At 39.5% G+C, this 26,121-nt stretch overlaps 1 protein-coding gene across 2 annotated transcripts in view; it reads left to right on the top strand.

Annotated features, from left to right (window-relative positions):
- Positions 1–1,256: 1,256 nt before the first annotated feature.
- Positions 1,257–26,121, top strand: part of enox1 (ecto-NOX disulfide-thiol exchanger 1) — a 189,308-nt gene continuing 164,443 nt past the window's right edge. The window contains exon 1 of one of the 2 annotated variants that reach the window (XM_038295622.1): positions 1,257–1,464. The gene's annotated coding sequence lies outside the window, so the exon portion shown is untranslated. The remainder of the gene's footprint in view (positions 1,465–26,121) is intronic. The other variant, XM_038295621.1, reaches the window with a different exon arrangement.

Here is a 26,121-nt window from a genome sequence, read left to right on the forward strand (position 1 = left end):
TTTTGATTCTGCGGCTCAGGCTCTGATCAAGCCTGGGGGTGGCAAATGAAACTGAACCAGATTATTGCTAAATTCACTAATCCATTCATCATAAATGGTCTTTAGAGGTTACTTAAAACGGTAGATCCATGTGGATTCAATGCGTAAAGCAATAAAAAAATAAACTAATCCTGTGTCCATGTAGTCTGGAGCAATGAAATAAGATTATTTTATAAAGAAGTGTATGGACATGTATTGGAGAATATAGATGCAAAACATGTAAGAAAAAACTAAATTCTGAGCTCAGAAATGCAACTAGAGGCGATTCCAACAAAATTAAAAAAGTTAAAAAAACAAACCACTGAAGTTTGTTTTCCAAATTTGAAGACGTTTTGCTTCCCATCCAGGAAGCTTTCTCAACTCAAAATGTCTGGAGTAGCTTTTGAGTTCAAGGCTTATAGAGTGGCATAAAAAAAGCCTTGTTATGGCTTAGAAAACAGGCAAATTGAACTAAAAAAACAGGTCCTTAGTAACGGGGAGTCGTTGTTGGCCTGACTGACCAGGCGAGAGCAGGTGTTCTTCAAACTCCAAACCTGAATTGTCTATGACATGCTACAATGTGGGATTCAGAAAAATATGTGGAAATGTCTGAAAGGTCGAACACAGTCGAGAGCATATCGGGAGAAGGAGACCAACAAGACGTCCTCATCCTTGGCCCTATCTTGAAGAACTTTTTGAATTAGTCGACAAATTGAGCTTTCAATTCATTTAGTGGCATCTGGCTGTTTTTTTTAAAGGTTACTTTATACCTTAAGTAGTTTTTGGAGCACATACTTTTTCACTTTTACTTTAGTAAAGAGGTCAAGTTGATACTTCAACTTTTACCAGACTGTTCTTAAACTGCAGTATCTATTTAAGTAACAAATGTGTGTACTTTTGACACCACTGAGCATAAGGAAGTGATTTATGTCTGTAGTACAGGAGCTGTATGTGGAGGACTGGCCCCATTGACCCCTGTGTAGAACCGCCCATGTTGGTTAATCTTGGTATTATTGAGAGGAGTCATTGTAAAATAGTCTGAATAAAATGGCACTTCAAAAATATTAAAAAACAACAAAACAAACAAAAATTACATATTATTTAGCTCCCAATATTTTATTCAATTTTAAAATGATAAATAGTTGAAGGTATTTGAAAATATTAATTAAGATAATATGATATTTCTGAGGAATAAATGCTGTCTGGTGTTACCCAGCTGTCAGTCGGGTCGGTACCGAACCACTGGCAGCCAGAACCGGGCGCGTGGCGCGCGCCTGTCGGTGACGCGCCGTCTGGTTCCCGGTCCTGTACCGGAGGAGGATCGGTGTCTCCTCACTGAAGGAAGCCGGAGAGGAAGGAGACAGACGCAGGATCGCTGTGCGGCTCCTCCAGCAGCGCTTTACGGACTAACCGCATCTTCTGGAGCTCCTGTTTGGATCGGAGCCGGTAGGTAGACGGGTTTCTCCTCCATCTCTCCCTGATTTCACTGTTTTTATTCTCCTCCTGGTTGGAGACACGCTGCTGTCAGAGCGCCTTTACTGGAGAGTCATCAGCAGAGCCCAGTTATGCACCAGGAAAACCTGAAGTGAGGATGAAAAAGCTCGGAAATGGAGATTATCTTCTTCCGCTATTTAATAAAAGCAACATGTTTTTATTCAATTAAAGCAATGAGATGTTGATCTTTGATGGTGCAGCCGCTCGCTCTTGTCTTATATTTTGCACACAGAGCAGAGATGCCAAACAATAAAGCTCACAGTTCACCGATATTAAACTGATCCCTGCTCCAAAGTGCCACTTACCATTTTAAAGCACAAAACTAATAATAGTGACCAACCAGTGGGGCATCTTTTCTATCACCTAGTGTCTCTCCTTTATAGAAAAAAAGGATAGTATCCTTGGATTTTGGATTATAGCTCTGGATGCACTTTGCACCTGCAGGGCTGCATGTCTCAAAGCGTCTTTTGTCAAATTCAGCTGCTGTGGGAAACAGGAAAGCCAGTAGGGGTGGAGGCGTTGGTGTGTGGGAGATCAGCTGTGGTGGAGTGGAGGATGCCCTTGCTGTGGAGTCACCTTGACGACCCCTCAGCATCACAGGGCTGCATTTGTCATGCTTCTGCTGCTGTTATTCACCTGCCATCACATATGGTGCTTTAATGCCAGTATATATATATATAGGCTTTATATAAAAAACTAGGGGAAAGTTTGCTTAAAGTAAGATAAGAAACCCTCTTTTAGCCCTTTTATGAAAATAACAGAAAAACAAGCAAATAAACAGTGTAATAAGCATGGAGGCAAAACATAAAGGCAGTCAAAGGCTTTTTAAATTTCAGTGCAGAAGGTTTCAGGCTCAGCAGCTCAGCTTCTTCGCTCATAAACATGAGGCTCCTGGAAACGCGTCACCAGGGCGACATCCTCAGCACCACTGAGAGGAGCAAAGTGTGGCAGCAGCTTCAGGGAATGTTAATAACAAAATCTTCCTTTGATCTGAGAGAAAGGGATCTAGGAAACTAACCAGGATGGACATCAGAGCTTATTTATCACCCAAATTTATTATAGTGATAAAATAGGCTGAGGTTTGCTTTCTGTTTGGTAGATCTGATGTGGCCTGATTGTTCTGGGAATCTGAACAAATACGTTTTTCATTTGAGTCCATAAACTCCACCGACGTCTCTGATGATCTCAGAATGTTTTAAAATTCTGCAAAGGTCGAAAAAATACAGTTCGGACACCAGCAGAAGAGCTGCCTTTTAACACAGTGGATACACAGAAAAGGGCTTTTGCTCTCAAGGTTTAGGTGATGGTCTGCAATGTGTATAAGATCCAGGGCAATGAGTCAACTATAGGCACATTATGTTGTTTAATTGTTTGGTCTTATTTGATAACATATCTCTGTTTTTCTGTTCTTCCATTTTGCATTTATTCTTAACATAGCCTTTAATTACAGATGTTAAAGGGGTCATAGAATGCAAAACCGAGTTTCCATTGTAATAAAAGAATGACGATAGTTCAGTGGGTGAAATGGACGTACAGAGAAGTTCAAACCCCATCGACACCTCCTTTCTCTGCAAATCTCACAATTCCAAACTTCCACCATAAAATGGGCGAATTCAGACGAAGCACTGTGTTGACGTCAATTTGGGGATGTTGCCTCATTTGGTTCTGGCCTCTACTTTTGTCATGCCCTGAAATAGGCATACAGACCAGCCCACTGGTTCACTGGCCCAAGTACATGAATAGAGAGAGATGTAAGACAGCAGTTTATCTGTTTAGCCTACAGTTGGGTTTACTTCTCCAAGAATTACAAAGCAGGCAGTTTCTCTATTGAAAATGAGCCAGAACCAGTTTCACAGTCTTCCCAAGGATCCGAAGACTCGATAGGCATGGATCATTGTTGTCTATCAGAAGATCGCTGCAAAGTTTGATGTTCAGCTGTTCATTTGCTCTCAGCATTTTACCGAAGACAGTTTACAAAATCTTGGACAGTTCAAAGCAGGATTTAATAAACTTTTTTACTGAAACGAGGGGCTGTTCCAACCGTAAGGCTATCACAACCGCAAGCTGTAAGGAAGATTCTGACGCTAAGCTGTTGATAGCAATGCAAGCTTATCTATGGTGACCAGATTTGGGTTTCTGAAAAGGAGGACACATTTTTGGTTTTTGAAGGGGGAGGGAAGCACGGGGCCGGGCTACCGTTGACGGGCCAGGTTTGGTCCCTCCTTCCCGAGCTGGCTCCCTGCCCCCGTCTGCCGGAGTTCCAGCCCTGGAGCTGACGGCTTGGTTCTGCTGCACTATAGTCGACCAAAATCCCAGGCAATATTGAAACTCCCACCAGACATTTTTTTAGATATGAAAAGTAGGACATGTCCAGGAAAAAGAGGATGTCTGGTCACCCTATCAACCCATGTCCACCAATATCAATGTCACATGCTTGTCAGGAGGCCAAGCAGTCTTGGAGGTGGGACCCAAACTGGTTGAAAGAAGAACATGCTTTGTAGAGTTTTCAGCAGACAAAATTTTAATTTCTTCTTGTGCAGGACATCAACCAAACCACACCAACCAAGAACAATGGCAGACATGTTTCTTAAATAGAGGAGGAACTAAATTGGAAGAAACCATTTTTAAAAAGACTGTTCAGCTTCACAATAAGAAGAAAAGGAAATTTTGGTTTAAACAAACAACTAATTAAGAAATACTTTTACCAATAAATACAGAAACAAATAAATTAATTCAATCCAAACAAATACTCAAACTCAATAAAGAAATACCATACATCAGATCAACCTCCCCCCTCTTCAATTATCCAATGGTACAGTCCTGTACACACCTGCTTGGAGAGTGAAACAGCAGAGGTGAGTATTTCAAAATATTTTAAATCTTTAATGTCCCTTTTATAAATAAACAAAAAAAATATATATATATATTGAAGTGAAATCAATTTAACTTTTTACAAAAATAAAAACAAGATGTGGCCAACCAAAGAACCAAAACCCAAACAAATATAAACCAATGTAGAAAACCAGATCCTGTGTTTAGCTGCTACTATGGCCAATATACAATTAACAATGGCTCATTGTTACATCTCCTCCCCCCTTCTCCCAAGAATACAGTACTTCAATTTTACATGTACCCGGGAAAGACAGTCTGCCACCAGGTTTGCCTTTCCTGACCTATAGTGAATAGTGAAGTCATAAGGCTGAAGTGACAAATACCACCCTGTGAGACGAGTGTTCGATTCTTTCATCCTCTTGAGCCACTGCAGAGCCCGATGGTCAGTTTCCAGGTAGAAGTGACGTCCTAAGAGGTAGTACTTCAGGGAACTAATTGCCCACTTCATGGCCAAGCACTCCTTTTCCACAGTCGAGTAACGTGTCTCTCGATCCAAAAGTTTCCGGCTCAGGAACAGTACTGGCTTTCTTTGTCCATCCACGTCCTGCAAAAGCACAGCTCCCAGGCCAACTGCTGAAGCATCAGTTTGAAGAATTAATGAATTATTGAAATCAGGGGTGTGAAGAACAGACTCACTTGTTATGGCCATCTTCAGGTCTTTAAAGGCTCTGTCACAGTCCTTGGTCCATTTCACTTTCGTTGGTGCTGAAACCTTTGTGAGATTAGTTAACACCGCTGCTCTGTCAGCAAAATGTGGAATAAATTTGCTGAACCAACCTACCAGTCCTAGGAATGCTCGAACCCTCTTTTTGGTGCTTGGAACAGGATAGGAGTGGATGGCATCCACCTTTCGAACTCGAGGCTTTATAACACCTTGACCAACAATATGGCCCAGATACTCCACTTCACTTTTTGCTAAGGAGCATTTGCCAGGACTGATTGTAAGCCCAGCTTTTTTTTAGCAGCCGAAGAACCTGCTGAAGGTGAGTAACATGGTCCTCCCATGTCTGGCTAAAGATGACCACATCATCCAAATAGGCAGCAGCAAATTGTGGTACATCTCGAAGAATCTGGTCCATGAGTCTCTGAAATGTTGCTGGTGCCCCCTGTAGACCAAACGGCATCACCTTGAACTGGTACAAACCAAATGGTGTGGTAAAAGCTGTCAGTTCTTTAGTTTCTTGTGCCAAGGAGAGTTGCCAATATCCTTTGCTCAAGTCAATAGTGCTGATGAACTTTGAATTGCCAACCTTCTCCAACAACTCATCTATTCTTGGCATTGGGTATGACTGACACTTTGACATTGAGTTAAGATATCTGAAGTCAATACAGAATCTTAGAGAACCATCTTTTTTTGGAACCAAAACAATAGGACTGCACCACTCACTTGTAGATTGTTCTATTACGTCCAGCTGCAACATCAGCTCGACTTCCTCTTTGAGTTTCGGCAGCAGACGTTCAGGGATCCGATAGGACCTTCGGCGTGGTATAGCATCAGCTTTGAGATGAACTTTATGCTCAACCAGAGTAGTAAAACCTGGCCGTTCTGTGAAAAGGTCTGGGTCAAGCAATGCCTGGATCTCTCTCTGCTTACCAGGCTGAAGATGTGACAGATCCACTGTCATGGATTTCTGGTCTTTTCTTGGGAACTCCTGTTCTCTGTCCTCTTCCGCTTCACAAATGAAGAGATGTTGCTGAGGTGAGTCCTGTTTCAACAGTTGGACCTGCTTGGATGAAGGACAGTGAAACTCCTTCAAAAGATTCACATGAAAACACTGATGTTTCTTCTGTTTATCTGGTGTGTGGAGTTCATACGTGACCTTACTCACACATCTTGTGATCTCATAGGGGCCATGCCATTTGGCCAGCAGCTTGTTGTCACTGGTGGGTAGAAGAAGCAAGACCTGCTGTCCAACCTGAAAAGTTCTCTGTCTGGCCTTTTTGTCATACCAGAGCTTCTGGTTAGCTTGTGCGGTCTTCATATGCTCCTGTGCTGGTGTCGTCATCAGCTCCAACCTGTCTCTCATCTGAAGAACATAGGCAACCACGTTGTCCTGTTGAGATGTCGGAGTCTCCCAGTGATCTTTCAAAAGATCCAGTGGTCCTCTGACTTGGCGACCATAGAGTAGTTCGAAAGGAGAGAATCCTGTGGATGCTTGTGGAACCTCCCGGTATGCGAACAAAAGATATGGCAGCCACTGGTCCCAGTCAGAGCCTGTTTGGGAGACAAACTTCCGCAGCATGTTTTTTAGAGTCTGATTGAATCTCTCCACCAGCCCATCCGTCTGGGGATGATATGGGGTGGACCTAATACCCTTAATACCTAACAGCCCATAAACCTGCTGCAGCAGTTTTGATAAAAAGTTTGTGCCACAGTCAGTCAGGATTTCTCTGGGTATGCCCACTCTCGAAAACAGCTGGACCAAACAGTTAGCCACATGCCTAGCAGTGATAGATCTAAGAGGAAATGCTTCAGGGTAACGAGTGGCATAATCACAAATAACGAGGATATATCTATGGCCAGATGAGCTTTTCTCAAGGGGCCCTACTATATCCATTCCAATTCTGTCAAATGGAGTAGCAATTAGCGGCAATGGCTGAAGTTGGGCCCGTGGTACCCCCCTAGGTGATGTTAGCTGGCAAGTTTGACACGTAGCACAAAACTCTTTCAGTTATATGTACATACCAGGCCAAACAAACCTACTGGCTATCCTTCTGAGGGATTTCTGAAATGCTAGATGACCTGCCCATGGAACAGAATGACCAAGCTCCATTACTTTCTGTGTTAAACATTGTGGTAATGCCAAGGCCTCAATCATGCCCTGTCTTTGATAGAGAATGCCATTTTTAATTATATATGTAGTATCTGCTAGACAATCTGCTGTGTGTAGTTTGTCACCCTCTACCTCTGTAACTTTATCAAACCAAACTTTTAGTTTTGGATCAGCCCTTTGAAGTGCAGCAACATCTGAGGGAATTTCAAAATCTATGGCCTCACTTGGTTCTTTAATAACTTCACACAGGTTTTTTGATGAAACCAAAAACTTCTCCCTCCTCTTTTGTGCTCTGGTCTTCTGTGGCCTCAGTGGGCCCCCATCTAGCTCTGCATGGTAAAAAGGTAACTCCTCAAGAGTGTTATTTGCTCCCTGAGCTCTGGTGATTGCCATATTACAAGAAGCATGAATATTCCCCACTAAATGTCTCTCTACCCCTTGAGCTTCTGCCGAGACACTATTCTGTCCATTCAGCTGGGATTTGTTTTTTGCTAGATGGATGAGATCAAAAAGAACTGGAACATCACTGCCCAAAATAACAGCATAAGGGAGCTTATCCACCAAAGCTACTGACAAAAGGTATGTTTGACCATCAGCAGTTAGGTAAACCTCAGCTGTAGGGTATACCTTCTCATCCCCATGAACACAGCAAATGTTAGCCGAAGCATCAGCCCACAGGTCTCTTGGCACAATACTAGAGTGAACCACAGACTTAAAGCAGCCTGAATCTAACAAGGCCTCCTCACGCTGACCATTAATCAGAACAGGGACAGTTAAAACCTCTTTTTGAACTGGAAGAGGTTGAGACGGTCTTGGAACTGTACACAGCAGGGAGGGTGTAGTATGTCTGCTTGAAGGGCATGTATACTGAGTATGACCTAGTACAATACAGAGGTAACAGCGAGTGTCTGGTCTAGAGTTGGAAAAAGATTGTATATTCTTATTCGGTTTTGAAACACCAGGTTTAGAAAAAGGTTTTCTGAAATTACAGTGGGACCTATTTTGAATTTGTCCACCCCCATCACCCCCATAGGACTTAGTGCTTCCAGTGAAACGGCTGTCACTGTAGAAGGCTGAACTGTGGCACCCGGTCCTGGCAGACAGGAACACCTCTGCAAGTTGAGCAGCTTCTTCAGCAGACTTGGGGTCCCTTTCACGTATCCAAATCTCCATCTCTGGGTTCATCATTCTCAGGAACTGTTCCAGAATCAGAAGTTCTGAGATGTCTTTCACTGTAGAAGTATCAGGCTTCACCCATTTATTAAAGAGGTCTTTTAGTCTGACATACAGTTCACGTGGGGTTTCACCAGGATTGATGTCCAGTGCACGAAACCGTTTCCTGTATGTGTCACGTGTGATTTCATACTTTGCCAAAATCACCTCTTTGACCTTCTCATAATTGGCTGAGTCATCAAAGTCCATTAGAACATATGCACTTCTTGCTCTACCAGTGAGCAGGGGAACAAGCTGAACTGCCCATTCATCTTTTGGCCAACCGCAGACTGTAGCTATTCTTTCAAAAGTCATCAAATAATGTTCAATGTCATCTTCTGGTGATAATGGCAGGATCTTAGGCTGTTTGGGTAACCTTAACACTCTTTGTATGGGTGGGTCTTTCTGTCGATCACGTGCAGATACTTCATAATCAGCACCATCAGAATCATCATCTTCAGTGTCTTCAGTTTCATCATCATCAGCAGTTACTTGTGGCCCAGTACTTTTGTCAACATCATCTCTCAGTTGTCTCACCTGAGCTTGAATCTGCTGGAACTGATGTTTCAGTGACTTCATAATTTTTTCTTGCCGTGTGGACTCCTTTTCCAGTTGTTCATCTCTGGAAGCCTGGGATTGGATTAGAGACTTTACCAGACTGGTTAATTCCTCCAATTTATCAGGATTGGTGTCTTCCGCTGCTGGTGCTCCCTGCTGCTCATCAGAGGGAACTGGTTCACCAACATCTGGTCCCTCTTGGTGCTCCACCTTCTTTCCACCTCGCGGCATAATTTAGCATGTAGTTTCAAACCGTAGCTTCTGACACCACTTGTCACATGCTTGTCAGGAGGCCAAGCAGTCTTGGAGGTGGGACCCAAACTGGTTGAAAGAAGAACATGCTTTGTAGAGTTTTCAGCAGACAAAATTTTAATTTCTTCTTGTGCAGGACATCAACCAAACCACACCAACCAAGAACAATGGCAGACATGTTTCTTAAATAGAGGAGGAACTAAATTGGAAGAAACCATTTTTAAAAAGACTGTTCAGCTTCACAATAAGAAGAAAAGGAAATTTTGGTTTAAACAAACAACTACTTAAGAAATACTTTTACCAATAAATACAGAAACAAATAAATTAATTCAATCCAAACAAATACTCAATCTCAATAAAGAAAATACCATACATCAGATGAACCTCCCCCCTCTTCAATTATCCAATGGTACAGTCCTGTACACACCTGCTTGGAGAGTGAAACAGCAGAGGTGAGTATTTCAAAATATTTTAAATCTTTAATGTCCCTTTTATAAATAAACAAAAAATATATATATATATTAAAGTGAAATCAATTTACCTTTTTACAAAAATAAAAACAAGATGTGGCCAACCAAAGAACCAAAACCCAAACAAATATAAACCAATGTAGAAAACCAGATCCTGTGTTTAGCTGCTACTATGGCCAATATACAATTAACAATGGCTCATTGTTACAATCAACAATCTCGATGTTTCAGTGGGGGAGTGCTTGTTGCTATGATGCGTCTTTGCTTATTTCTAGGGCTTTTAACCAGGCTTGCATTAGGGCTCATAGAACAGAAAATATGTCATTTTCACTCCAAACAATGTTAGATACCCTATTCAGAGACCTTACAGACCAGCACCAAATACCTTATATTAGCATTCTATGACTTATTGAAACTATTAGTAGATGGGTACCTGGCGGTTCATTCAGAGCATAAAGGTTCTGGGCTCCGACCCTGATCACAACCTTTCTGTTTAGAGGTTGCATGTTCATCATCCACACATATGATGTTTGGTATCCAAACAAGATGCATTTCTCTGTCCTCTGAATTGACTGTATAATATTCTGGTTAATCAGTGAAGATGGGAATAAGACCAAACCCACCCCCTTTGATCTTTCTGAGCTGTGTGCAGCCTGATAAGGAATGTTTTTCCACCAATATCCTGATGTAACATTTCCTTTTCCAAAATTATACCAGCATTCCAGCTTTGGGTTTTGTCAAATGGGATATCAGCATTAATCAGATATACTTTTATTACTTTGCAGTGTTGGGTTTTAGAAAAGGCTTCATCAAGTGAACGAAGAACAATCGGTTAAAAAATAAACAACTAACCCTTTTATTATTTGTTACATAAAGTGGAGTTTTTCTATCAGCTTGCTGATATCCCATATTTTAGATACATGCGGATAAATTCCGATTGTTATTTCTTTGGCTGATATAAGATCATTTTCCGATATCGATCAGGACATCCCTTCAGGCGTCTTTGTGTTTGTGGCAACTTGTCATTTAAAACTTTTACTGTAATAAAAGCAGAATGATGACACACATCGACATCACAGTATACTACGTTCTGCAGAAAGCAGAGTCTTCTTTGGTTGTATGATTCATTTTTAATTCTGAGCTCGGCCCACCTGTACCTGTTTAAATGGTTACAAGACAGACTCATTTGAAAAGAAGCAGTTTGGAGAGTAATTTGATAAAAAACTAATGTAAATAAGTGCTTCCCTTTAATCACAAATAGGGATACAAGTTATTGATTCACAAATTTATTTAAAGTTGAGTGATCTTATTGATTGACTAGCGATTAAAAATAATGAGGCCTTTTTTTAAAAGCCTCATTAGTGAAGTTTTTTCTTGTATAAGAGGATCTTCCCATCAGCATAAGGCAAAGCAAGACAAGGTAGGGCAAGTTTATGTGAATAGGACAAGTCAGTACATGGACAATTCAAAGTTCTTGATGATGAATTAGATAATAAAATAAGCAAAAAATAAAAGCAGAATAAACGCAAATGAGTAAAATAAAAAAACAGTTGGACCATGACTTTAAACTAATGTTACCTCAGTTAACAGTTTAACTTCAACAGTCAAAAGCAGCTCTAAACTAATGGGTTTTTAATGTTGACTACAAAAAACTCAGGCTTATACATGTATATGTATATATATATATATATTTATTGTAATTTATTTATTTATTTTTTTACAATATTCTGAATTAAAAAAGTATACATATATAAATATATATAATATATATATATATAAAAGTATATGTAGTATATCATTATTTAAAAAAATATATATATTTTAAGAGCTAATATTTATATTACATCTATATAAGATATATAGTTCTAATTAGTTTATAGATATACAATAATATATTTCAAAATTGATTGTATATACCAGCGAAGCTCAGTTTCAAGATGAAACGTAGTGCCATCTAGTGGACAGTGGTAACATTACAACACTGAACAAATTTTTTTCTATGCGGACGTTATCAATTAATGGCATCAAAAAGGTTTTAGTTTAATAAACTAATATTAATATTGAATAGATTGTTTGTTTTCATCCCTACTCTTAATAAGTTTTTTATTCAAATGGGTTGTTGGCAAGTGAAGTTGCTATAGTTGCATTAAGTAGCAGTGTGCTGGCTAGTGAACAGTCTTTAGCTGAGCTACATCAGCAGCTAATTACTTTAGATTGGCAAGGTGAGGAAAATATTGGACTTAATAACCATTTTAACTCAAAAACATCCATTAAACATGGTAGCTGTAATTTTCCACAACTGAGTCCATCGTTTGAAATATTTACAGCCATTTTAGCTGAAAATGACATGAATTAATTTACAACATGGTTTTTATTACCTAACAGGCATTGTTAGGCCTACATTAGTATATTCCAGCAGAGTAGCTGTGAAGCCTTTTATCTGTTTGTTGTTTGAAAAACCCCCAAATGTATTTGCAAACATTATTTAAGGTGAGATAAGATACAATTTTTTGACACATCATTGTACTACTTTTTTCTTTCTGTGTTTTCAACACGAACAATTAGATTAAATATTACATATTGTTCACAGTTTTTTACTTATTATTGGGAAACAGTGATTATGTTTTGGTTATTTTCAGTTTACCAAACTATGACAATCTCTTATTGGCTGAAGCCTGAAAAGGATAATACTTAAATCATCTTGAGAAAGGTGAAGATAAAGAGTTTTTGGTCGCTACTAAAGATGCCTGTTAAATGACCTGGAAATAAAGAGTTTGAACACAAAGGAAAAGTTGCAGAAACAAGCCTCAGAAAGCTGCATTGAACCATAAGATCTGCAGCTCACTGTTTCTTAACTGGTTCATTATTTGAACCGGCTGGTCTGTTTGCTTTGGTTCCAGCATGGCCGCCTGTCTTGTTGTTACCGATAGGGTAAACCGTTCTTTGAGCTCATGGATGAGTTGTTTCTGTTGCCGAAAAGCAGCGTCAGTATTCAGAGTGAGACTCGGTGTTGGGTGACTCGGACTGTTGTGCTCTCTGTGAATGAGTGACGTTACAGCAATAATTCCCCGGAGGCCATGGGTATACAGACACCACTCATCATCATCAACAAACAGTGTCTCTATTGTCTGCAGGCAAACAGCCAGTGTTACATCATGAGCTGACATGACGGCCGAATATCAGCTCCTGAGTCAATGCAGCAGAATCTGATACCTGCTGTGGCGGTTCGGTCCGCTTTGTCTGACTGAGGTGGGCTGAGGAAAGCAGTAGCCTCTTAGTTTTATTTGACATTTGGATTTCTAAAATAATCTAACATCCATAACTGGATGAGTTTTAAAAGCAGTTACTGAGCACACAGACACAAGAATCCCATTTTGGTCGCCAGACTGGAGAAAAAAACGCCCCATCCTTTTCCTGTGGTGATTCTGTGTTCTGCATCTCATTACACCGTGTGGTAAATAGCAGCCTGTTGGCTTCTGTAATGCGATTATCCATCCTCTTCATGTCTTTTGCAGATTCTGCCACACCACCTCACAAACGTTAATTGACCCCACGCTGCAGAGCTCAATGGGGATGGCTGTCACTAATTGCGGTGGCATTTTCAGATACGGTGGAAGCATTAGGCAGTGTACCACCGCTGGAAGAATTGCCCACAAGAGATTCCTCCAACAGCATTTTTTTGTGTGCTAGAAAGCATTTTTCTCTCTCTCTGCTTGTGTGTCCCTGGTTCACAAAACGGTGTGGTGACACGATCCTGGCAGCCCCCTCACACTGTGGAGAGCAAAGAGCAAAAAAAGAACTGCATTCATATGGCCATTTTAGCTCTAGTTCAGGCTAGTATGGATATTTTACTCTGATACTAACACATGTAGGCCTATTTGTGGTGAGTTTTATGCTTTTTTCCTGTCTTGTTTGTTTAATCTGCGGTTAAAAAAACAGTAAATGCTTTGTTGCCCACAGAAAAGGGAACATTTAAGGATCTTTTTTACTATCTGAAGATAAATTACTTTGTTAGCAATAGGAACCAGTACCTAGTAACAACATGGTGTGCAGATTAAGAAAAACCTTCCAAGTAGAAAGGCTATTAAAGAAATTGAGACTTTGAGTCTGCAAAGATTTCCAAAACTTCTATGCAACTATGCAGTTAAAATTAGATTCAATTTGAATCAATTCAGTTTATTTATATAGCGCCAATTCACAACATTTATTATCTCAAGGCACTTTAGAGAGACAATTCAACTAGAACCATCCATCCATCAATCCATTTTCTCACACGCTTTATCCCAAGCGGGGTCTCCAGTTTTCTACGGGTGAGAGGTAGGGTACACCCTGGACAGGTCGCCAGTTAAGCCAATTAACTTAACAGTTAAGTTTTTGGACCGTGGGAAGAAGCCGGAGTACCCGGAGAGAACTCACGCATGCTCAGGGAGACATGCAAACTCCATGCAGAACAACCCTGGGCCGGAAATTTTACCTTCTTGCTGCATGAAAGCAGTGCTACCCACTGCACCACTGAGCAGCCCTCAACTAGATCCTCAAAGAGAAGGTTGAACATTTTCTAAGGAAAACTAGCTGATTGCATCAGCTCATTGACTCAAAAGCAATCCCCCACACCAAGCATGCTTGTAGCAACACTGGAGAAGAAAACTCCCGTTTAACAGGAAGAAACCTCCAGCTCAACCAGGCTCAGTGTGAGCGGCCATCTTCCGAGGCCATCTGGGGTTCAAGGAGACAGAAGCAGACATAGAAAAATAAGCAGAGATACAAAAGGCAACTGTAAACCAGCTCCACAGGCGGCCCTGTCCAGGAAACACACAGCCAGGCAGATGAGCTCCGAGCCAGCTCCCATGTCAGAGTATGATAGAGAGCACATATAGTTAGACACATTAAGAGAAACAGGACTACACTGAAAAACAGGCCGATCTGTAAGGATCTGTTTAATTTAGTTTGTGTTTTCTTATTAAGATGTGGTTAGGGGACTGGTTATTACTGTAGATCTCCAGATGGAGGTTTTGCAAATCTCATTGACAGACAAATTATAAGTACCAGAGGAAGACATATAGGTAAGCTCTAAAACAGGGGTCTTCAACGTTTTTCAGGCCAAGGACCCCAAACTGATGGCTAGATGGAGCAGGGACCCCCTAGTTACATATATTGTATGTGAATATGTTATATCAAACTGGTCCTATAGTCACTCTATTACGGATGGAGGAATGTAATGAAAGTAATTTCTCCCTGGGATTATAAAAGTGTTTCTGATTCTGATTCCTGGTTGATGGGACAGGTGTTGTGAATGAAACGGTGTCCAGCTTGAAAGAGCTCCTGTGTGTTGCTGAATGTGTGCATTGATGACTGAAAGACATCTTCTGCCTCCATGTATCTGTTTGCTAAATTGTGTTGAATTCATGTTAATGTGGATTTAATGACATTTCAATTAGTGGAAAAAATTGCAGCGGGGAATAGAAAAAAAAGTCTAAACAACCAAAACTTTTGCAACCCCCATGCAGTACCTCTGTTGACTCCCTAGGGGTTGCGTACCCTGTTGAAGACCTCCGCTCTAAACTAAAAACTCTATGCACAAGAATACAAAAGTAACAAAGCCCAGTTAAAATACCAGTATTTTAAAAAGCAGATCCTAAGCAAAAATATTTCAAACCCTTTGCCATGTAAAAGGCAAATTCAATTCTCCTAAATCTGTTTGGGCAGATCTGTGCTGCACTCTACGAATAGATAGGTATTTTCCCCCCGCAAACAATCTAGTTTTTTAAACCAATTTTGATTAGATTAACCTATATTTTGATCAGAGACTGGCCAAGCCATTGCTTTTGGATCAACCAATTTGACTGATTAGGCAAACAACCAGTAGAAATGGTAAATGAAGGTTTATTGCTCTAACTGTTTAGCTCTAGCCCAATGTAGCCCCTAATAGTTTTGGACCTAGAGTACAATTACAGTGATGCAAACATGTATAGCAGGCAAATCATGGCATTAACCTTGCTCTTAAGGTTGTTATTAATTGGTGTTCAATTCCAAGAAGGGTTAGTGGCGACAGTGGCGGTGGATGCAGGAGTTCTTAGTAAAACCTGCAAGAAAACCTTGCCCACTAGGATGCATGGTAGTGGCAGTATCATGCTTTGGGGGTTAAAGACTGAAAGGCAGAGTGTTGTCCAGGATCACACTGAGTCCATGTGAACGGTGACCTCAGCAGCAGTAGTAGAAGTAATGAAACAACATCTGCATATTGTTCTTTACAAGAGAGAAACAGATTAGCAAGGAATCACCTACCACCAACAATCCCAACAGTATCTACATTGCTAGCTCTAAGCCAGTCATGGCTCAGCAGTGTCATTTCACAAATGGTAATTTCTCTCTCTATATTTTTTATAACCAATTTACCATTACTTAGTCTGTGTGTCATGAATTTGTAGGGTGTTGTTTAAATACCAGTTTGGCTTCAGATTTCTGGTGTCATAGCTGTGCTGTTCAAACTTTGCCTAGATATGATTTCTAAAAAGACTGTTCAAAACAATGATCATAAACGGTTTCTTGTGTGACATTTTTCAAGCGTTTTCAACAGATTAAAAAGCAGCTGATGTTCTGTGTAGAATACATGTACATCTGTTATAACTAAAACCCTCTGCGTTTGAGGTATCCTTCAAATACATCACCTGCAGTGAGTCATGTTCAAGCATTCTGAACAAAAACAGCCCAGGCCTCAGATCAGTTTTACCTCCCATGTAATATTTAGGACCAGGATATTGTTACAAGAGAACCGAACCAGGTATTTATTTCAAACATATTTCCAATCCTCTATGGGAATAAATTGCATATATTTTATTGTTTTTGTGGTGGGTTAAATTGTCTGAACAAAAAGGACGTAATAAATCTTGCCTGCAGTCTGTCTTAAAGGTTTCCCTGATGGTTAAGGTCAGAGCAAGGATATTTGTTAGAGATGGAAGAGAGAGGAGACACCAGCTGGGTATTGATCTAAAGCTGCAGCATTCAGACTGACTTCTGGCTCTGAACCCATTTTTTCCCCTCCATCTCTCCTCGCAGCTGGTTCTTATTGGCTGTCACTGAAATCCGACTCAGAGAATCACAACCAGCCCAATGTGAGCAGCAGGACAGCGTCTAGTCTGAACACACACACAGACACAAATGGATGCACTTCTTAGATTGCACAAAGATATTTTCAAGCTGCACTGCAGACGTCTTCTAAAACAGAGAACGCATAAGCTGGTGTTTCACTAAGAAAGCCTTCTGCTCCTTTAAGATCAAACGATTTAATATGTTTAGATAGATATATATAAATATTGCATACGTTTAAAACAGGATGGGAAATAACAGGATTATATGTGATCAAATAGTCCATATATATATATATATATATATATATATATATATATATATATATATATATATATATATATATATATATATATACATATATATATATATATCCAAAATTTAAAAAATACTATAGTATTAACAGACATGCACTTGTAATTCAGTCTTGATATATATTTTTTTAATATGTATTTATATATATATACATATATGTATATATAGATATATACATATATATATCTATATATGCATATATATATATATCCAAAATTTAAAAAATACTATAGTATTAACAGACATGCACTTGTAATTCAGTCTTGATGTAATATCTTGAAATTATATGCAATATGTAATTACCATAACATTGTAATCAATACATGTATATCAGCAATTTATCAATTTTGTACATCAGATAGTGTGTGTGTTTGTAATATTCTTAATATCTGACTACAACATTATTATGCTCCATTAATACTAATTTTATTGTGATGGATCTGTATAATATGTTATATTACATGATTTATAGACTTCATACTAGATATGCAATGTGATGTGCCTATTTTATTACCATAAATTACAGTAATGTTATGATATGAAAACAGCAAGTGTGTGTCAAAGTGATACATGTATCTTTATTTTAGAAGTCTTAAGCCTGCTAAAATGAGTAATCAGCATTGGTCTAACTTACTGACCTCTATGAATAAATAAAGATCAATGGTTAAACTAGGGAGTACCAATATGGTGGCTGGTGACTTTGCAGCAACGTGTACTGCCAACAGCCTATCAGCTATCCAGTGAATAAATAGAAATCAGTGGCAACAATCTGCATGTGAGCTACAACTCTCTCTACCCAAGTGTTTTACCTCCACCTAATGGGCTGGAGGGATAAATGTAATGTTTTACTCTTGTTAAGTATGATGTGATAAAAAGAATCAATGCCTCTTCGATTTGAAAATTGCATTTGGCCAAATTGTGGTTATATTGTAAATGCAATTAATTTCCATCCCTAGTTCAAGCCCTACCGATCTAGTCACTGTTGCTTTGACCATCGATGATTCCGTCATTTAAAATCACGCTCCATTCAAAGTGGTTTTGACATAACAAGTCATTCAGTTTATTTAAATTACACCAATTCACAACACATGTCCTCTCGAGGCACTTGAGATGCAACTTCTCAGAATTTGCTCCTCCTGGATGACAATGTTGCCACACTAGATATTTGCTTGCATTGCGTTGTGACTCTGCAGCAATCCCTCACAGCAACAATGGACAGAAAAACAACTTCACTTTAACAGGTAGAAACATTCAGCAGAACCTGGTTTAATATGAGCTGACTGGCATTTAAGAAGATAGAAGCTGACCTATACTGCAAAAACTATCGACAAATAAGTAAACATTTCATAAAGTGTATTTACACTTAATTTGAGTAGGTAAATAAGATGATTTGCCAATAGAATGAGTTTTCTGTTTGAACCATAGACTGCCCAGGAGGAGCAGTCTGCCGTTTTCTAGTTGACACATTAGTCCCAGAAGTAACTGTCTCATTAAAAGTGGTGATGTGGGTTTTTTTTTAACTGTTAGAGACTAAAATTTGCACACAACCTACCTCTTTTCATGACCTCTCTGAGAGAATTTCTCCAAATTGCTCAGATTTCTTTAGAATTTTTCTACAGGTTGACTTTTCTTTTTTTTTTTTTAAACAAACCACCCCTTCAATGTAGTAGCAAACACAGACCAACAACATATTTAAGTAATGAGTGCAGGTCTTCCCTGGGGTGTTAGGATATCAGAGTGTGGCTGGAGGAGAGGCGGACATGTTAGCAGTATTAACCTCACTTAATGCTCCTTCCTCCTTCCTCTTCTTCACTTTAATGGTGACAAAGTCATTACTGTCACTCAAACCACAAAGCTGCCTGAGCTTTTAGACTCGCTCTGCAGCTCTTCACATATTTGTATGAATATGGACTTTCACAACCCATTTGTTCGTTAGTGTTTTAGCTTGTCAAACAGTGAATCACTTCCTCTGTGAGGTGCTTAAAAAATTATAGCTGCTGAGCTCTTTTTTCTAAACCTCACAGAACATCCATCAGTGTTGATGTTATTTTTAGTTCTTAGTCAAACAGTGTATTATTTTGAAGGATTTTATTTGAAGATAAAAAAAAAACTGAACTTACGTTAGTTTTTACCTACCGTATTTAAAATTGATTGAAAGTGGCAACCTATTTGTAGCATATCTGCATAGGGTTTTTATCGGTATGTATGACGGTTATTGTTAGGCACCAGCTCTCTGCGATCAATCATTGATAAACGAGTACAGACATTAGATGGATGGATGTTTTTATTATGCACCATATTATCAACTTAACTAAAATTTGTAGACCACTTTGTTCTATATCTATCTCAGGGTGTCTATAAAACTATTGACATTCTTGGACTTATGACGCAGGATATTTCTCCCAGCAATCAGAAATATGCTGTGCGAGTTTAACTTCCATGGCAGCAGGTGTTTAAACTATTACTCTGTAAATAAAATAAACTCAATCTACATTTTACTAGAGGAACACAGCCAAAGGTCAGGGCTTCTAGAATGAATTTCTTTGGACAAAGATGCCCCTAAAATTTGACTAATTGGAACCAGACCAGAGAACAAGTCTGGTAAACACTAGTTACTGGGTCTGGGTATAGACTTGAAATACAAGAATCAATTTGATTCCTATTGTCAAGGTTTAGAATGGATTCCTTTTAATTTGGTCTAATCCAAAATTTATTTGTGCTGTTTAAAACATATTTGTAGCTGTATATCGATTTATATGAAAGTGAAGTTATGAAGGTATTGATACCAGTATTATATTAACATTTAACAGCGCATTGATAAAGTTGTAGTTAATGGTGGTTATGAGGAGAATACCTTTTTAAAAAAATCTATGTTTGGTTATATTAATCGATCTTCAGGAATTAATGTAACAGTTATTTTTTTAAACATATCCATTCTAAATACAGCACCATGCTGCAGCAGGGACCAGGCCACCTGATGATCAAAGAATGCTCCATATGTGCTACCAGGTAGCAGAAGGTGTTTAGGACAATTCCAAAAAAGTTCAAAACAATCCACTGGACTTTGTTTCCAAGTTTGAAGACGTTTCGCTTCCCATCCATGAAGCTTTTTCAATTAAAAATGTTTGGTAAAGTGTTGAGTTTAGGTTTTTTTTTTTACAGTAACCTAACAAAGCATTGTTATTATTAACACATGGCATTTTACCTAGACGTTAGCTCAAATACAATTGGGCAAATCAGTAAAGACACTTAAACCAAAGCTGAAGGGCTTCAGCGGTCATGATAAGTGCTGTTCAAACAGGGTGGTTGTAAGGAAAGGAAGCTGGATCCTTCCTCTTGGTAGTTCATTCATCGTGGTGACCTCCAGATGTTCCTTTCCGCTAGAGGTGGGCGGATCGATCCCAGGATCGATACTATCGATACCAACGCTGGTATTTATATTGAACAATATTCGTTTAACAAGATCGATACTTTTTATCCTCTCTCGCGCGCGCTGACTGCTGCGGAGTCACCAGTTTCCCCATATGTGTAACAGCACTTTGCTCCCCCTCCCCTCTCCTACAGTCACATGGCTCAGCGGCGCCAGCCAATCAGCGCGCAGGCTTAGCTTGGCCTGCCCACTCAGCACTACGTCACACAGACAACCGCGCTGCCGGTTGCTGGGTGAGTGCTCACTCAGACTTGGATGGAGAGAGAGACCAAAGACCCGCCTCCAGCCTCAGACAGACATCTTTGACCCAAGCGTTTCAGTCCTCCAGAGAATATCCAGGTAGATAACAGTGGTCATCGTCTGCAGCACTTCATTATACATCATATATTACTCAGAAAGTGTAGTTAAGACCTTGAAAAAACCCAGTACATTTATCCCATTAAAAATTGTTAGCTAAAATAAGCTAACATTAGATAATCTCTTATTTATTCCACGATTGAGAACTTTATAGAAAAAAAGCAACAGGCAAGTGCAGCTTAAATGTAAAAAGTATCGGTATCGGTATCGATATCGGCGATACTGACCCAGTATTTACTTGGTATCGGATCGATTAAAAAATCCCGGTATCGCCCACCTCTACTTTCCGCTGCCCAGGAGCTCTATGGTTTCCCACAATTCTTTGCATGACAGAACATCCAGGCACAGCCCTCTTCATGGAGTTTTACAAAAAAACATTTTTTTTATGTATTCTGTGACACACATAAATATACAAAGTACCAATCAGTACCAAGCAGACATCTGTAACAAACAACTCATAGTTTGAGTTATGATTCATAAAACCGTGTATGTTCCTCTTTACAGAACGTTCACCTTGTTATTTCTCTGAAGTCTTTCCATTTAAACACTCGCTTTGGCTTGAGGCGCTTAAAGTCACTTTTATGTTTAGCTGGAGTCACTATCATCCTGTTCCTTAGGTCTAAACGCAACCTGAGCAAACAAAAACAATTACTGTTTATTTCTACCATAGATTAAAACAGAATATTATATTCTCTATTCGATGCAAACCTTAGACTTAACGTACTACATAATAATTTAAACCTTTATTAACTCACTACACAATTACTATAAATGTGTCTTCAGGATTGCAACGCTGCAACTTTACTTTCACCTCTAATATTTTAAAAAGTAAGAGCAAACAGTTTTTTTGTTTAAATGCAGTGCAGAATACTTCTTGGTATCAGTGCATGTGGCATTTTACGACTAAAATGTTTAAGGTGGAGCTACTATAATAATTCCAACTTGTTTTTCTAATTTTTATGTATTGTACTGAGCAACCTGAACTCGGTGTAATGAAGAAAAACTGGAATAACATCAGCGAGCAAGTAACTATTTATTCTCTTTTTCCCTCAGAGAGGGACAGAGATTAAGGAGCGGTGGTGGCCGGCTGGGGTTAGCTCTGGAGGCTACAGCTTGGTTTGAGCTTAATGCGAACATACACAAAAATTTTTATTTTTCTAGCTTCTGTAAATCTTGTTTTGCGTACTTTGTGTATTTCAAGTGCAGCAGTGCTCCTGCTTTGCTGTATTCACCAAAAACGTGCCTTTCAGCTTGCTAGATTGGTGATATCTTTGCCTCTCTCTAGCTCTCAGCACTTCTTAGCCACCTTCTACTCAGGAATAACATGGAAACAATAAAAACAGGAAATTTTGTGTTGGGTGTAAACACACCTTTACATGGTTAGGCTAATGTTTTCATATCTACTATATGTTGTGATGGAACCTGTTGACTTGAGAAACATCCAATGTCCCTTTAAAGGGTGAAAATCACTTAAATTGTTAAAGGAATAAGATTTATTATACCCATGGAGGAAATTTTGATTTCAGAAGTTGGGGGTTTGCCGGTATTTTTTAATAAAACTATCTTCAGCGTATTTGACCGTCCAATCACAGAACCGATTAAGTGGCGCATCAGATGTTTGTAAAGTGAGTTCCTCAGGGGTGACAGAGGTGATAGCCAATAAGACAAGAAAAGACGATGGGCCAATCACGAACTTGTTGGTGGTCTAAATTCGGGAAGCAGGATTCAGTTTGAGCTGCGGTTTTCCGCTTGGTCCTAGTGCCAAACGAATGTCTGTCTATTCCGTAAAAGTTCAAAAAATATCCACTGGACTTGGTTTCCAAGATTTGAAGACGTTTCGCCACCTCTCAACATTTCAATTGAGATAGCTTCCTGGAGAGGTGGCAAAACGTCTTTAAATCTTGGAAACCAAGTCCAGTGGATATTTTTTGAACTTTTACGGAATGACTATGACCTGGATGACTGAGAATCTTCATCAGCAGAATGTCTGTGTACTGTAGCTTAACATTGTTTTTGGACAGTGAAACGTGCAGGAGACCAACACGGACATTTAAAAAAGTGCATGAAATTATCAACAAAATGATGTGATAAGTAACTAGTAACTTTTTTCAGAAATGTGGGCTGGGGGGCTTCAGACAATAGACCAACAATGCTAAGCGTGATGGGATCAGATCTGCTAGCTGAAGATCATATAAAAAGGTGGTTCCTTTCAGCTGGAGCTGCAGCAACATTTAGTGAGCAGATGATTAATCACGTTTGCTGGTGGTTCTTTTGATGGGAAAAATGTGCAGATTTCTTGACAGAACTGTCATTTGGAATTTGGCCCGTTTTTTTGCTCGCTGATCAGTCAACAGCCTGCATTATTTCAGCCTCACACAGGAGCAGCTCTCTGCGCGAATGCACATCAAAGGAAGCTCGACCATCAGTGAGATGGAGGAAGCAGCCGGAGGGGCGAAGAGCTGCTGTGACAGAAGTACTGTCTGATTCACACGATGGCGCATGCCTGGTTGTGTGTGTGTGTGTGTGTGTGTGTGTGTGCGTGGGTGTGTGTGTGTGTGTGTATGTGTGTGTGTGTGTGGTCCTTTTTGCTGGCTACACTTCAAGTAAATCTGATTTGTGCTGAAAGCTGCAGAGGAGTGCAGGAGGAAATGGGATTTAACTTCCTGTCTGTCTGAGGCAGCAGCTGATACAGGGCAGCAACTAACACAGTTTTATAATTGATGAATCTGTCTGTCCACTTGGGACTGCTATGTCAAATTTCAGAGTTTAACTCATTCTTAGATTGAGATTTAAATGAAAACAACTTGTCTTCATTATTTATTCATATCTTAACATGTCAGAACCTTTTCTAAGCTATACTAACCATATGCAAAAATTATTACTATCCCTCCCTTTTATTTCATGGATAAAAACTATTTTTCATGGCCTAATAACTGTAAGACCTGTGAAAAGGCTCATACTTTGCACAGAGCAACACAACATGCCCACGTCAACAGAAAATGAAGTATAGATCAATGTTATATAATAAATTTTGGGGATGTATTAAGCAAGTAATGGTTAAATGGTGATCAGCTAAATGGTGATTTTCTTTCTTAGCCCTGGTCCATTTTGACCTTTTTCCTGTGCTTTTTGGACTTTGTTGGCAAAGCTCCTGGGATAAAGATCCACTCCTCGAGGTCTGAGGCCATTTTTCTTGACCAGAAAAAGATGCTTTGTTCTCTTCAGGTTGCAGGAGAGCTCCTGTCTGAAGCAGAGAAGTTCAGGTGTCTGAGGGATTCGTTCCCGAATGAAGGGAGAACGGAGACGGCGATCGATAAGCTGATCAGTTCAGTTGCTGTGGTTATAAGGCCATGTCGACAGTCTGTGGTAAAGAAAGAGCTGAGCTAAAAACAAAAGCTCTACACTGGTCAGTCTAGTTTCATACCCTCTCCTCTGGTCATGAAATCTGGATCATGGACGAAAAAAACAAGATCCTGGATTAGCAGCTGAAAGGAGCTTTCTCCCTTAGAGAGACCCCTGGAGAGGAGCTGCTTCTCCTCCACAGCGATAGGAGTCACCTGAGGTCCAGACAGGTCCCACCAGAGGAGGTCCAGCAGACGGCCCAGGACACTCTGAGACCAGCAGTGTTTATAACTCAAGTAGAAGTACTGTATAAATCCTTCTGTTTGAAAACACTTTCGTTGAAGTTAGTGTAAACTTAAGATAACTCAAGTAAAACTGTAAAAGTAAATTGCTTTATACGACTTAAAATAGTTTTCAAAGAAATTGCACCTTTAGACAAAATCTATTTTATAGGAGCAAAGTTATAAAAGTTTATTAAACCTTTAAAACCAAGATCTATACCACCTAGATGGAAAAATAATCCACCTACAATAATTAGGAGCTCTATCCATTCATCTTCGGTAGGGTACTCAAAAAAGTATCGATACTGAAACGTTGTATCCGGATACAATACTCATTTTCAAAAGTATCGAGTACCAGTGGCACCTAAACAGTCATTCATCTAAAGTGCAGAATAGAGGAAAATGCACTCTCAGAACACTGTGTGATTGAATAATTCTGTGCACTTTTCAGTTTTTAGACTTTTTTTGTGACAGTTGCAGCTGCTGAGAATTATTTTGTTTCTTTCCCGGTTTGGCTAGTATCATTGTTATGTGTGTAAAGCGTAGCCAAGTAAGGAAAACTTAATTTTAATTTTGTAAGTTTTTTATCAAGCTTGCTAAATACGGTGCACAGCAAATAACCTCAAAATGTTGTTCTTATTGTTTATTGTATTTATTTATTGTATTTTAATTATTAATCAAAATATTTCTGTTGAAATTTGGAAATTTTATCCTTGTGGTATCGAAAATGGTATCGAGTATCGTATATTTTCCTTAGTATCGGTATCGAGTTGAAAAATTTAGTATCGTGACAACCCTAATCTTCGGACACACTTAATCCCAAGTGGGGTCGCAAGGGGTGCTGGTGCCTATCTCCAGCTGTCAAGTTCGTCAAGCAGACATCCTGAAATATGATAAATGCATTTCCTCGTCATCTCTTATCGGTTTCGTTCATGATGGTCCCTCTTGCATTGTGGCAAGGTGTGCCCCGCGAGAGGCGGGGTACACCCTGGACAGGTCGCCAGTCCATCGCAGGGCAACACAGAGACAAAAAGGACAAAGAACCATTCATACACACACTTACACCTAAGGAGAATTTAGAGAAGCCAATTGACTTAACTGTGGGAGGAAGCCGGAGTACCCTGAGGAACCCACTCATGCTCAGGGAAAACATGCAAACTCCATGCAGAAAGACCCCAGGCTGGGAATCAAACCCAGAACCTTCTTGCTGCAAGGCAGCAGCGCTACCAACTGCACCACTGAGCAGCCCCTAATAAGGAGCTCATGTCCCTTATTTACTTAGGATGAATATGCAAGACCCTTTTATGTTTTAGATGTGGAGAGAGATTTAGAGATCCAATTTTTGCTTGTTAAGAAACAGGTAGAAGACCTAATAATAATAATAATAATAATAATAATAATAATAATAATAATATTTTGGATGAGAAGATTACATTTATTTGTCCATCTAATTATTGACGTTTAAAGATTTGCCCATTAAATAAAATAAGATGAACTGCTTGTTTATAAAATATATCTTAGCTTAACCAGACTTTTGCTTCTTTGAAACTTTTGAGCTGGTAAATTCTAGTCCAGGAGGTTAATGTGTCAGAGCACAGGAGGCTGCTGCAGACACAGCTCAGACAGGATAGAAATGCCAT

The sequence above is a fragment of the Cyprinodon tularosa genome, unplaced genomic scaffold, assembly GCF_016077235.1.
Source record: "Cyprinodon tularosa strain WSP-4 unplaced genomic scaffold, ASM1607723v1 ctg357, whole genome shotgun sequence".
Lineage (NCBI taxonomy): Eukaryota > Metazoa > Chordata > Actinopteri > Cyprinodontiformes > Cyprinodontidae > Cyprinodon > Cyprinodon tularosa.